Source organism: Castor canadensis, chromosome 10 (assembly GCF_047511655.1).
Source record: "Castor canadensis chromosome 10, mCasCan1.hap1v2, whole genome shotgun sequence".
Taxonomy (NCBI): domain Eukaryota; kingdom Metazoa; phylum Chordata; class Mammalia; order Rodentia; family Castoridae; genus Castor; species Castor canadensis.
Window position 1 is genome coordinate 132,085,203 of NC_133395.1, and position 14,872 is coordinate 132,100,074.

Consider the following 14,872-nt stretch of genomic DNA (forward strand, 5'->3'; position numbering starts at 1 on the left):
ATTTATTTTTACTTACAGTCTCTAACATTTTATGTGCAGTCATGTGTTAAACACATACATTTTTCATTTATTCATTCATTTGTTAATTAAAATTTATATGTATTATATTTTGGGGGGGCAGCGGGGAGTTGAACTCAGGGCTTCACACTTGCTAGGCAGGTGCTGTACCACTGGATCTACTCCACCAGCCCTTTTTGCATTTGTTATTTTTAAGATAGAGTCTCACTTTATGCCTGAGCTGACCTGGACCACAATCCTATTTGTGTTTTTCCATGTACTTGGGATGGCAGGCACGTACCACTGTGGCCAGCTTTTGGTTAAGATGGGATCTCAAGAACTTTTCGCTGGAGCTGACTTCAACCCATGATCTTCCTGATCTCCACCTCCAAAGTAGCTAGGATTACAGACTTGAGTCCCCAGGCCCAGCTTAATTCATATATTTTTTGTGGGGGTTGGTGCTGGGGATATGAGGGTCTTGTATATGCTAGTAATCATACTATCCCTGAGCTACTTTCCAAACCCTTGTTTGTTAGAGACAGTAGCCCAAGCTGTGTAGTCCAAGCTGGACTTGAATTTGTGATCCTCTGCCTCAGCCTTCTCAGTGCTGGGATTTCAGGTGAGTACCATCATGCTCAGTTATAAATTCATATATTAAAGCCACAGATGTTTTAGGAGTGGCAACTCTTCTGGACTTTTGTGATACAGCACAGATAAAGTCAAGATGAGGCACCTACTCTAATGGAGTCTATATTTTAGTCACTAATAAAAATACACTGTAGAAAAATATCTGTGCTATGGTTTGGATTGAGTGTGGGCTTCAACAGTTGATATGTTGGAAACTTGGTCCCACTTTTAAGAAGTGGGGCTACTGGAAGGTTGTTACATCATTGGGGCTATGACCTGAGAAAGTATTAATGTAATTTTCATGACACTGCAGTAGCTCTTTAGCCTCCTGTCTCACCATGTGATCTTTCCCTTGTTTGTGTGTGCTCTTGCCACTGTGATGCACTCTGGCATGAGATCCTTACCAGAGATGAGGTGATGCAAGTGCCATGCTCTTGAATCTCTAGAACTGTGATCTATGTTAATCTCATGTCTTTCTAAAATGATCCAGCTTCAGGTATTTTGTTGTAGTAATGGAAAATGATCTAAGATAAATTGGTACAGATAAGAGCTGTGTAGAAACAAGCAAGAACATATCTGAGACAGAGAGGGGTTAGCATGGCCATGAAAAGCCTCTGTAGGCAGGTGATACTTGAGCTGGACTAGGAAGCCTAGGTGACAGAGTGTGATTGGCAGGGAGTAGGACAGCTTTAACTCAAGGGAACAGCATCAGGAACTGAGCTAAAGGTTGTGATCAGCAGAAAGCAGACCAGTATGGTGAAGAATAGTGAGAGAGAAGAGGGATGTATGGAAAGACATGAACTAGAAGAGTAAACAAGGCAAAATTATCTGCGGCGAGGCAAATCATGGTTAAATGTTTCTACCTTTGGCAATGGAAATCCATTTGAAGGGAAGTTGGAGAATTGGATTTTCATTTGAAAGGGATTATGTAAAGGAACAAGGACAGGAGTAGACAGATCAAGTAGGAGATTTCTGCTTTAGTCTAGATTCAAAGTGATGCTTTGAAACTGCGTCGTAGGAATGGAGGTGGTAAATGGTTGAATATTTTAGCTTGTTTTATAGGTAGAGCTGTGGTATTTGAGTGTCTTAATGGTAAAAAGAAATTAAAGAGCTAGTAGTATTTGAATATAAGCGGTAGAGAGAAATCAAAGACTATGACAAAGGTTTTGATTTAAGTATTTGTAAGAGTAGACGTTACCTTTTACTCAGATGGCAAAGACAGAAAAGGGATTTTGGAGAAAAGATGATGCATTTTAGGCATATAAACTTTGATATGTCAAGTAGGTTTCTGTGCAATGAGCCTGGAGTTGAAGAGAAAGTCAGAGTTGGTCTTATAAACTTACAAATATCAGCTTACTAATGCCACTTAAAACTCTGCTGCAGATGAGATCACCTTCCAAGCAGAGCAGTAAGAGAAGAGGTCAGAGGACTAAGTCCTAGAGCTCTCCAGTGTTTCTGTGCTGAGATAATGAGAATATCCAGCAAAGGAAGCAGAGGATTAGCCAGTTGAGAAGGGAATTATCCAGGAGAGGGTGGATCCTCAAATGCACATGACCCAGTGAGTGACCCTGTCAGATGCTGAAAGAATTTCACAACTTGCAACATGACCTTGAAAAGTTTCCATAAGAATGATCCCTGGTGTGATCTTAAGAATAATCAAATGCAGTTGAAATATTATTTTGAGGATTTTTGCTGTGAAGGAAAACACTGACATTGACATGAGTGGCTGGAGACCAGTATGGAGTAAATGGATGCTTTTTGTTTTTAATATGAGTGATTAAATTATGTAAACATAGAGTAAAATATTACTGTGTAAGAGCTGAGGTCAGAAAATATTTTTAGCTAGACTGGCCTTACTGTCTACATTGCACTTTTTCAATTTTACTATGATAAAGTGAGAGTCACTGTAGACTATAGGTAAATAAGAGGCAAGACTGTGAAACTTTATATATAGATACTAATCTTTGAATTTCATGTAATTTTACATGCCATGAAATATTATTCAGTTGCATTTTTTCCAACTATTTAAAAATATAACAGCTATCCTTAACTCAGGTGTCCAACCACATTTAGCTCATAATTTATGATTTGCTGACCCCTGCTACTCTAGTGAACAAAATGTGGTGCTGTGGGAAGAAAGGGAGAAGCATTCAAATCCTTTGGTGTTAGTCAACTTTTTGTTAAACAACTAATATCTAAGACAATCAAGTTACAAGGAGAAATGGTCTATTTGGCTCACAGATTTGGAGGTTTCACTCTATGATCCATTGACCCCATTGTTTCTGTCCCTGTGGCAAGGTAACACATCATGGTGGAGAGTGTGTGGTAGAGCAAAACTGCTTGCCTCGTGGCTGGGAAGTTATGGTGATGAGGAGGATGAAGCTAGAATCCCAATATCCCCTGAAGGTACATGCTCACAATGACCTGAAGATGTGCCACTCTTATACGAGGTCTCACTTCTGAGAGGTTCCACCACCTTTCAATAGTATCACTCCCAGGATTAAGCCTTAAACACATGGACCTTTGGCAGACATTTAAGATACAAAATAGAACGTTTTCTTGGGAACAAGAACAGGGTATTTAGAAAAAAGGTAAGGGTTGGCCTTAGGTAGGCCCTTCCATGTCAAGGGAGAAGGAAGAGGCTGAGTAAATGATATAGATGTTGGTTAGCTAATATATTGAGTGGTGAAAGGGCCTGGGAGTATTCTTTTTATCTTTTATTTTCTTAAGTTTGAACAATGCCTAAGTGAAAAACATTAGTGGGTAGGAGACAGTGAAAGTTAGGGAGATAAAAGTTTGTAATAATACTCAATTAGAAGGGGAAAGTGAACTGACTAGAAGGAAACATAAGGGGTGTTTTTTTGGTTTTGTTTCTTTTGTGTGGTAGTGCAGTTTGAATTTAGGGCCTCCAGCTTGTAGGCAGGTGCTCTGTCACTTAAGCCACATACCCAACCTACTCCCCATGCCCTTTTTTTGTTTTTTTTCTTTAGTTATTTTGTAGATAAAGTCCCACTTTCTGCCCTGGGCCTGCCTCAGACCACTGTCTAACTCTCTATGACTCTGTTGTAGCTGAGATGACAGGTGTGCCACCATGCCTGGTTTGTTTTGTTGAAATGGAGTCTCCGAGAACTTTTTGCTTAGGTTGGTCTTAAAATGTGATCCTCCCAATCTCTGCCTCTCAAGTAGCTGGCATTGCAGGCCAGAGCCATCATGCCTGGCCTGGAAATAAGGTTTTGAGGCAAGCACTAAGAGCCCCCTTGAAATGTCTTTTATGCACTTTAAGTGAGACCTACTGACACCACTGTATATTTTCCCAAGAGTATTCAGAGGTTTCATACTTGGGATATAAGCCCTAAGTATGAAAATTCCTAAATTCAACCAAATTGGCTATTTTGACAGAAGGGAAAGAGAAAGGTCAAGGGACTTCAGAGTATTTACGAGAGACTGATTTCAGTGATAGGCCGTGTATCTGAGCTTGTTAAGAAAGAAGTAAAGATATAATGGGAGTGATAGAAAATCAAAAGGTGGAAAGGTCAATAAATTTGCAGTCATGGAGAGATGGAAGAACCTTTGGAGCCGGGATCATGGAGGAATAAAATTCAAAGATAGAGGTAGTTTTTGGAGAGTTCTGTGACTGCAATACAGATTAAAGAGGAGATTGCCATGGGACTGGATGAAGAGTAGTGGACAGGATTTCTGGGGTTGATGAGATTAATATACAGACTTGACTAATGCCTTGGGGACCTCTTCTGTGGCAATGTTGACATCACTAAGAGCTATGTGAAAGCAGATGGTGGGGCATGGAAAAAGCTATATTCTTTAAGGATTGGAGGCAGCTATGTTTTAAAGGATTTTATGCATGATAAATGGCAATCATATGGTGAATACAGTTGTCCAGAAACAACACTGATATATTTAACCATTATAATATGCTGTGTATGTGCACATGATTTAAGTTAGAGAAAAGGTAGACTAATAACAAACACCCCAATTTTTCCATTTGGTCATCCTGCCTGTGCTCATAGCATTCCTACCAATCAAGTGAGTCATCTTACTTCCTGACCATACCTCTTGCCATTCATATTTGCTCTTGGGGTCAAATGTTATCATCTTAGATCCTGAAAATGAAAAGAAAAATCTTTTCCTGCTTCATCTGCATCAGAATTCACTTTATCATCTCCTTTATCCTTATGCTTAACTCAGATGGCATCAACAGTCTAAGAATGTTTTATTTGCTAAATATTTTTTAAATAAATTACCCCTTTCTTCCCAACTATGCTATAAGTTCTTTGAAGGCAATAACATTTTTGTTAACTTTCCATGTCCCACTCAAAATCTAGTCCTCTAACCATACTGTCAGAAGTAGAACTTTTTGATTGATTAAGCTTGTCATCAAGCAATAGCAGAGTAAAAGTTTTTCAATTATTCCTTGAATTCCCAGAACTAAAACTGCACCTAAAAATCTGTTATGTCAATAAATAATAAATTTCAGAAATGGCATAAAACACAGATGATATTAAAAAGGTTTCATTGCAGACTTTTGGTATTTGGTAAAAATGAGCTTAATCACAATTTTCTGAATTCATATTGGATTCACTATTATACTTGTAGAAAAGTGTTCATCCTGTCATCATTTTTATTATTCAAGAGGAAATCTTAAAGGCCAAAAAACTTGTGAAGTTCAATAATTAAAGTCAGGTAAATGTTCTATCTTGTTATTAAGGTAATTGGAAATTGAAGGCAATTTTGTGAGAGGAAGCATTGAAGAGAGTATTCAGAGCAGAATACAGAAGTGAAGAAGGAGTGACAAAACAAGGGTGTTCCTCAAATGGCTGATTTACAGCAGTGTTTGAAATCTTTGGAATCTAGGTTGGTTCTGTCTTATTGGCTGATGTCTTGTTTTACATTGTCCCTAAGTAGGGGCTCAGGGTGCAGTCACATCAAGGGAAGCTGGAAAAATAAAGAAAATTTTGTCTTCATGTCTGATACAGACCAGTTCTTGGCTCATGGTGTTTTCTTCAAAGAAAATGACAAAAACGATAAACTATTAAATGGACCTACATTCCTTTCTTTCCAAAGAAAAAGTTCTCAAATTGTAGTTTTGTGATTAATGGACTCTGTCACAAGTTATATGGAATTATATTTCTTTTTCAGATTTTACTTTTTCCTTCCACTTAATAGTCTGATTTATTTTAATGGCTGTAATGTATTCTGGCAAAATCCATTTAATTTTGCATTATCTATATTGAATGCTTCTAATAAAAGTATTAATCAAAAAAGCATGGGAGAATATGATAAATGATGCTTAGTGTTTGTTTTATGAATTAGGCCTATTTTAATAATTTTGCAAATTTATATGCGTTTGATAAGAAACCTGAGACAGCTGAATGTCCTTCATATAAAACCACACTGGACAAGATGGTTATGAGGAAAAAGAAATATTTCTTTCCATTTCTTGTACATTCTATTCTTTTTTTGTGGATATAAGAAAGTAACATTGGAAATGTTAACCTAGAAATTTTCTGAAGTACTGACTACTTTACAGACAAAGGAAGCTATTTTTGGTGGAAAGAATTTTATTTTATATTTTTCATTGATTCATAATTGATATTCCAAATGCAACTTCTTTGTTCTCTTCCCTTCTAAGTTGGTCTAAATATCTTAAGGCAAAAATAACAAAACCAACAGCAACATCACATAATTATGTACACAGCACCTACTTATGTGCCAGTTCTGTTTCATGAATTGTACTTCTCTAGAATGTTCACACCCAACAAAGTGCCTGTACTGGAACCATGAAATGCTGATTATACAGAAAGACAAAACTGATGTCCTCTGTTTCTTTTCCTTCCTCCTTCCTTCCTTCCTCCCTCTCTCCCTCCCTTCCTTCCTTTCTTTTTTTTCCTCTCTCTATTTTCTCTCTCTCTCTCCATTCCCTCCTTTCCTTCCTTTCTCTCTCTCTCTCTCTCTCATCTTTGAAGATTGAACTTGTGCATGCTAGGCAAATGCTATTCCACTTGAGCCACAAACCCAGCCCAAAACTGGTGCCATATTTTAATGCTTTCTACAACCTTGAGTCTAGATGTTCTAACAGAGCCTAGCTGTTCTAACAGAACATCTTTTCTTTATGGTCATCTTGAAATGTCCAACTCCATGGATTATAGTCAATGAAGTGATGTTTTCTAATTGTCTGCAAGCTTGGCTTTTTGCATTTATAAAACTATTTTTTAATTTACAGAGGAAATAATTATTAGTGACTATAATTCTTTTGGGAATATATCAAATTGAAAAAACCTTCCATGATGAGTTGTATTTTCTTGAATACATATCTAACATCCAGAAATATCTAAAAGTTCATGTAGCTCAGTCAGTCATTTAACTGGATCTAAAACATCTTATGCAGTTTTTGGTTTACAATTGTTTTCTTCATGTCCAGCATTTTATGTTAAAACAATAGAGCTGCAATAAACACTTCATGAATGAAGGTAATTGTCATTCATAACCCTTCACCTCCTTTGGTGATAGATAACTAATTCTTCCCAAAGAGACCAGGTTTACTAATAAAAAGATGTCTTCACAGAACAGTGATAAGAATCTCATGATGTGACTTTCTAGCTATCATATCCAAATTTATCTTGATTTGCTCCCTGGATTCCCTTGATGGGATGCATGATAATAACAAAATATCTTTAAGAAGTAGCTAATAAAGCATTTCCTATGCTTTATTGGCATGAGTCAAGAAAGATATTTGCACAGACACTTATTCCTCCTTCCTAACTATAGCCTAATACTCATTGCCTTACCTCTCCCCATCCCCCTCCTGTCTACCCTCCTCAACCTCTGCCTGCCACTGTTCTGCCATTCCATCATTCTCACTTCCATCATTACCCACAGTATTCATGTGTGGGAACACCTCACTGTAGCCCATAAATATTTACATTTACTATGTCCAATTAAGAATGAAATTTTAAAAAGAAATATACATTTCATTTTTCATTCCTTTTTAATTTTGATATTTCATGTTAGTTAGACAGGATTAAAGGAGGCATGGTAAGTATCAGGAGCAGCATGGGCTAACATACACTACAATGCACATTTCTCAGAATTAGGTGTGTTCTAAAGGAGAAAGTTTGTGAATGAATTCTTCACTCCTTATAGAAAATGTAATTTTTATTGTTAGACATGTATTTTGACATATTTTACTAGTAATCATAATCAAACTTATTTTCACAAACATTTTGCTCTTTGAAAAACAAGCAAAACCACTATGCATTTGCCTACTTTTTAATTTAATGTTTTTCTCATCTAAAGGAGTACTTTGTTTTAGAGTCTAAAGGTAGGACATTTAGGTGCATGCTTTCCTAAGTTTTTCCAGGATATTATCTTTTACTTAAATAAAGTGAAAGTAAATTAAAATGTTCAGTTTTTACAGAAAAGAGTCTCACAGTACAAAATATATACTCAGCCCCACACTAGACATAGTATAGTTCTTAAGAAAATTTTTCTCTTCTACATTCTTTATTTTCTAGAATTATCTGGTTGTATTTAGGAACCTCTTTAATTGTTTGGTTTGCAGAAAAACTTTGGTAAATATTACCTTGTTCCAGAAGTATCTTTGTTGAAGTCATTTATAAGGATTATTGCTAGTGTCCTGGGGGAAGAAAACATTAAGTCTATATCTTTGATATATCAAACAATGCTGTTGCTTTGATTGGTTCAGTTGACAACCAGTTAACTTGTAAAATACTAATCAAATTATTTATTTGAAACTATATAGGCCACAAAATCCAGTATTGGTGTTTGAATCCGGTAAAATTTTATTTCCATTTCGACTTGCCACTTATTGGTGACCTTTGGAAAAATCACTAGTGAGGACTCCGGCTTCAGAAAAGCAGATGGTCCACCTAAACTAACAACATTCACTCAAATTTAGGGCATCAGTGTGTTGGGGAATGATGATCCCAGTGATGATACATTGGGTTTTCCAAGAGAAATTGGAATTATTGAACTTTATGAGAAATATCTTGATTTTTAACATTTAAAGTAATTTTAAAACACCAAAATACCATGGAGACCAAGAAAAGCATTTCTGAGACTAAATGTGTCCAGACTTCTTGGTTTACCACTTTTAGACAAGAGTATTCTGTGGATTGACTCCATTGTCTGCTTGGTGGGAATTCCTCAGAGCTGGAATAAATCAGGACAACTCTTCATTAATCTGTATCCTATTTTCATGTACATACTCCCAACAATGTTGTTAGAAATTATTGTCTTATGCACCAGCTTATTTTATGAGCCTAGCCTTTGTAAATATGTTAACAACAAATATTTGCATGAATTGCAGAAAATTTCAAATGTTTGCTCTGCTGGGAGTACTTAGAATGTTTGTTAACGGCTTAAGAATTTTCAAGATTTTGTCATTGTTGAATGAATTCTCCTTGTTGTGTATGACCAGATTCCAGTTGCTGAGTTCATTGTAGAACTGAAAAGATGCTTTTATTCATATACATATGTACATACATATTTTTTGATAATACTGGGGTCTGAACTCAGGGCTTCTCACTTGTGAGGCATGAACTCTACTGCTTGAGCCATGCCTCCAGCCCTTTTGTCTCTGGTTAGTCTGGAGATAGGGTTTTGCTATATGCCCAAGCTGACCTGGACTACGGTTCTCCCATTTATGCTTCCTGCTGTCACTGGGATGATAGCAACATGCTCTACACACAGCTATTTTACTGTTTAAATGGGGTCTCACAAACTTTTTTGCCTGGGTTACCATCAAACCATGATTCCCACTATCTTCAGATAATAGACACATACCATAGTGTCCAAATATTGGTTAAGATGGGGTCTCAGGAACTTTAGTCCAGGCTGGCATCAACCTGCAACCCTCCTGATATCAGCCTCCCAAGTAGCTAGGATTACAGGTGTAAGCCACTGATGTCTGGTGCCTTGATTTAACTTTTGTTGGATAAAGATAGAAAAATATCATGAAACCATACAACATTCAACCAGCAGTAGATGTACACATGTAAATGACCACAAAAACCAAAAAAAAAAAAAGATTTATACAAAAATTATTATAATTTAAACCATTTTAATTGTACCATGGTAAGATGGATGGCAATGACTATATATAAATAGGCACAAAGCCTATTTATTATTCATATGATCAGGCCAGTTCCAAAAAAGTGGCAGTCATAGTCTTCTGTCATCCTAACAACAGAGACTGATGTTGACCATAATAAGACTAATTGAACAGTGATTGGGGCTACATAATTCAATTAGTGCCTAAAATAAGAAGAGATTTCCAACTGCTCTCATTTGTTTTCCTCTAGAATTTGTTGATCTGGAACTTAATTACAAATGCACATAGATTTTATTGTGCTTTAAGAGTGTTTGAAGTTTTGAAAATAAATGGCTATTCTTAGTAGGCAAGCTAAAAGGAAAATGGAAAAGGTTTACAAATCTTTTGGGGAAAGACTCTTTGCAGGTTGAAATCCACCTTGTTGAGCATGTATGTATACTCATTTAGTGACTGACCACACGGATTCCAAAGTCAGAGAACCTTTATTCAAATACCAGTTAGTAGCTCTGTTTTCTCATATAACCTCCCTAAGCCTAAAATTCCATTTTAAAATGTAGTAATAACACTCTCTTCCTTAGAGTCCTGTTATGAGAATAAAATGATATGTGCTAAGCACTTTAGTAATGCTAGTAATTTTCAATGTCTACGTTATCTATCAGTTTTTCTGTCCATATCTATCTATCTATCATCTATCCGTCCCCAACCATTCATCCATCTCTTCATCCTCTTTATTGTGTTCATTGCTTGTGGCCTTGAACACCAAGAGCAGGAATTTCTGTAAAGAAGATGATTTTGTTGGCATTATGTTTCTTATCATTACCTCAACTTGCCTGCATTATTTGTAATTTCTACATATAAATTTTATTCAATATTTTGCAATTAGGAAAAATACCCACATATTTTATTTTAATAAATCTAACCAAGTAATTCCAAGTAGGTTGCATTTGAGCTTTTTTCCCTCAAGAAAACAGTTTTTAAACGTTGCACAAACTTCCGTGTTTTGAACATCCTTATTAAAGAATTTGTACACTAGGAGACTTGGAATTATTAAGTCTTTCCAATCAATGACTATTTATTGAATGCACACTATTTACAGAATACTATGTTTGTTGTAGAAATAAAAAGAAGAATCATTATACCGCTACCTGCTAAGGAGATCTTTTCAAGTCCTGAATTCTGAAATAGAATAAATGAATGGACATATTTAAGAAATGAATGGTCCTGTTTACATCTAAATTCTCCGGTGAGTTGCCCTTCTGCCCTTGTGGCTCTCTGAGCAGTATTATGGCAGCTGGCAACAAAAAAGTAGCCAAGGAAAAAGTGGTTGATCCATTTTCTAAGAAGCACTGGTATGAGGAAAACACATCTACTTATATTGAACAAAACCTAAGGAATATTGGAAAAATGCTAGTCAAAAGGATTCATGAACCCAAAATTGCATCTATGGCATTAAATGTTGTGTGTTTGAAGTGAGTTTGCTGCTCTGCAAAATGACAAAGTTGTGAAAATTGGAGCTAATTACTGAGGATACTGAAGATGAACTCTACCTAATTAACTTCTATGACGTGATGCTAACAAAGGCAAAATGTATTCTATGATCAAAAAAATGGCAGATGTTGATTGAAGATAATGTTGATGTCAGTACTACTGATGGTTATTTGCTTCATCTGTTCTGTGTTGGTTTTATTGAAAAATGAAATAATCAGGTATGGGAGTGCTCCTATATTGCATGCCAACATGTCCTTCAAATCCAGAAGAAGAGGATAGAAATCATTACCTGAAAGATTCAGACAACTAACTTGAAAGAAGTGGTCAATACACTGACTCCTGACAGCATTGGAAATGACAGAAAAGACTTGCCAATCTATTTAACCTCCTTATGGTGTTTCTGTTGCACAAGTAAAAGTGCTAAAGAAGCCCATATTTAACTGGTAAAACTCATGGAGCTTCATGGTGAAGGTAGTAGTTCTGGAAAACCTAACTATGATGATAGGTACTAAAGTTGAAAGAACTGACCTGGTGGATATGAGCCATCATTCAGGATCTGTCTAAAATTTAGATTTATAATAATGATGAGTAAAGTCCTATTTGTGATGGAGAAATGAAGGTGGAAGGAAGGAAGGAAGGAAGGAAGGGAATTTTTTACTTTCAATGCAATGCATCCAATTACTTTAAAATAGTCCAAATAACAGTTTTTAGTCACTTAGGGTCTGCCTGTTTTGCATACTCCATGAAACTTCACCTGATGGACACCCATGGATAGGATACACCCTTGTAGTTAGAAGGCCCTATGTTGCTCTTAAGAGTTATGGGACCCAGAGACTTCTCACAGAACTGTGAAGTGCCTCATCTTGCCACAAATCATATATATATACTCGTCAACTCCCCTCTCCAATCCTTTGGTACTCCTTTCCTCTGCTCCTTCTGTATGATAACTTGGGGACTGTAAAATACTTCCCTTCCCATGCTACTCTGTTTAAGTACTGCCCAGTTACGTTTTTTGCACATTAGTATTTGTTGTGATACCTTTTTCTTTTCTTATTTTATCAGTTTGGCTCTTCTTTCTTCTTTTGGTTAGTGAGCTGAAGGATTTGTCAATCTTGATTATCTCTTCAAAGAACCAACTTTTCCTTTCACTGATTCTTTGTGTCTTCTTTTAGCCTCATTTTATAAATTTATATCCTGATTTTTATCATTTCTTTCCATCTACTGCTTTTAGATTTAGCTTGTTCTTTTTTTTTCTGAGAACTTGAGGTATATCATTATGTTATTAATTTGAGATCGCTCTGATTTTTTAATGAATGCACTCATAGCTATAAACATTACTCTTAGCACTGTCTTTGCTATATCTCATGTTTCTGGAAAATTGTGTTTTCATTCTTATTTGATTCTAGGAATTTTTTGAACCACCCCCCCTTCAATTCTTTATTAGCCACTGGCCATTCAAGAGTGCATTTTTTTGGCCCTGTGTATTTGAATATTTTCTGTAGTTTCTCTTGTTATGGATTTCTAGTGTTATTCTAATGCGGTCTGATAAAATATAGGAAGTTATTTTCATATTTTTAAAGACTTTCTTTATGTCCTATAATATGAACTATTTTGGAGAAAGTTCTGTGGGATGCTGAGAAGAATGTGTATTCTTCAGCTGCTGGGGGAATATTCTGTAGATGTTTGTTAAGTCCATGTGGTCTATGGTGATGCTTATTTTTGAAGTTTCTTTTGATTTTTTTCTGGGTCACCTATCTATTGGTGAGAGTAAGTATTAAAGTCACTTACTATTATTGTGTTGGGGTCTATCTGTGCTTTTTATATCCAGTAGTGTTTCTTTTATGAAATCGAGTATGTCAACATTCGGTGCATTCATGTTTACAATTGTTATGTTCTCCTGCTAGTTGTTCCCTTTATCAATATGAAGTGACCTTCTTTGTCTCTTCTGACTAATTTGATTTCAAGTCAGCTTTGGCAGATATGAGTACAACTACTCCTGCTTGCTTTCAGGCTTAATTTGCTTGGAGAATCTTTTTTCCATTTTTTCACTTGAAGTCTGTGTTTGTGTTAAACAGTCAGGTATGTTTCTTGTAGAAAATAAATGTTTGGATATTGTTTTCTAATTGAAACTACTTGTCTGTTTCTTTTGATTGGAGAGTTGAGACCATTATCTTTCAGATTTATTATTGAAATGAACATAGTAATTCCTGTCACTTTGTTATTTTTGTAGTGATTGATTGTACCCTAGATATATGAGGACATTTTCTGATACTATGAAAGAATGTTCTTCACTTTTGATTTTCATAGAAAATAATATAGAATACCATATTTTTAAAAATACTCAAGGATTTCCTGATAGTTCCCAACAGCCTCTTTCTTAATTTTTTTTGAAGTTTGAACTTAGAAATCCAAGCATGCAAAGCAAGTGCTCTACCACTTGAACCACACCTCCAGTCTTATCTTATTTAATTTTTTTTCAATACCCTCTTTCAATCATTTTGTATTAAATTTTTTTTCTTTTGAAATGATGATTGTGTCATCATTCCTGGGAATAATTAAATATGTAATCATTATCTATTCTACTTCTGCTAAAGTTTTGTTTATACATGCTTGGAGACTTTTTAAAAAATTCTACACTATTACTTTGACTAACCTCAAGACATCCTTCATTGCTTTCCAGATTTCATTTTCACCTTAAAATTATTTTGTACTGTATTTTGCTTAGATAGGAGATTCAGAAAAAATATAAACTACTGTTAAGTGAAGAAACTGTTTTAGTGGAGATAAATATTAGATAATCAGTTACATAGTAAGCATCCAGTCACACAGCAATGTTCATTTCATGTCCTCACAGCTGCATCTTGATTTTATTTTCACTTTATTTTAGACAACTGTGAGTTTACAGATTTCTGAAAGTGGTATAACTTGATGTTATAATTTTCTTTTGTTGGGAAGTATTTACTTACTATGCTCTGAACTATGTTCTTTTATGGTTTCTCTAAAAGACATATTTTCATATTACATTTGTTTTATTTATCATCACCATCAATTTTACAACTTAGAGGAATGTGGAATCAGTACCCAGGATTTTATGCATTCTATGTTATAATCTACTTTGGGGCAATGTAACTTTTGATGGCAAATATATTATCATGATTCATAAATTTTCATTGCCTATTTTTTTTTTAGTGTATAAGCTTATTTTTCTTGCTCATGCTGAAATATCAGTAACATAGAAAGGGGACATTCTTATTCAGAACAATTAACGAAGTGAGACGCCTTTCTTGAATCTGCCTCCTGACAGAGAAACAGAAAGTATGTCTAGGCTATCTGGAAATACATTTGTGCTGTAAGCTTCTGATTTTGTGTCTGACAACAGCATGTGTTCTAGGCTTAATTGTAAAGGCAGCAATGAGGATTATAATGAAGAAGAGAGTTCACTGTTCATCTTTTAGAATCAGGATTGGAAACAAGCTTCCTACGGTTTTGAAAGACTTCCCTTTGTGTTTCCCTTTGCTTTTAAATGCATGTGGTTGATTTTTTTTTTTTTTCTTCACCAGTAACCAGCATGTGAGCTTTAAAATGATTGCTGTGGTCCAAGAACCTACCGTCTGTGTCTAATGAATTTTCACTCCAGGGCACCTTCATCTCCTTCCCATCTCTATTCTCCAT

General features: G+C 35.6%; 1 pseudogene; it reads left to right on the forward strand.

The window, feature by feature from the left end:
* The first annotated feature begins 10,996 nt into the window (after positions 1-10,996).
* Positions 10,997-11,712, forward strand: LOC109702937 (small ribosomal subunit protein eS1-like; annotated as a pseudogene).
* Positions 11,713-14,872: the final 3,160 nt, after the last annotated feature.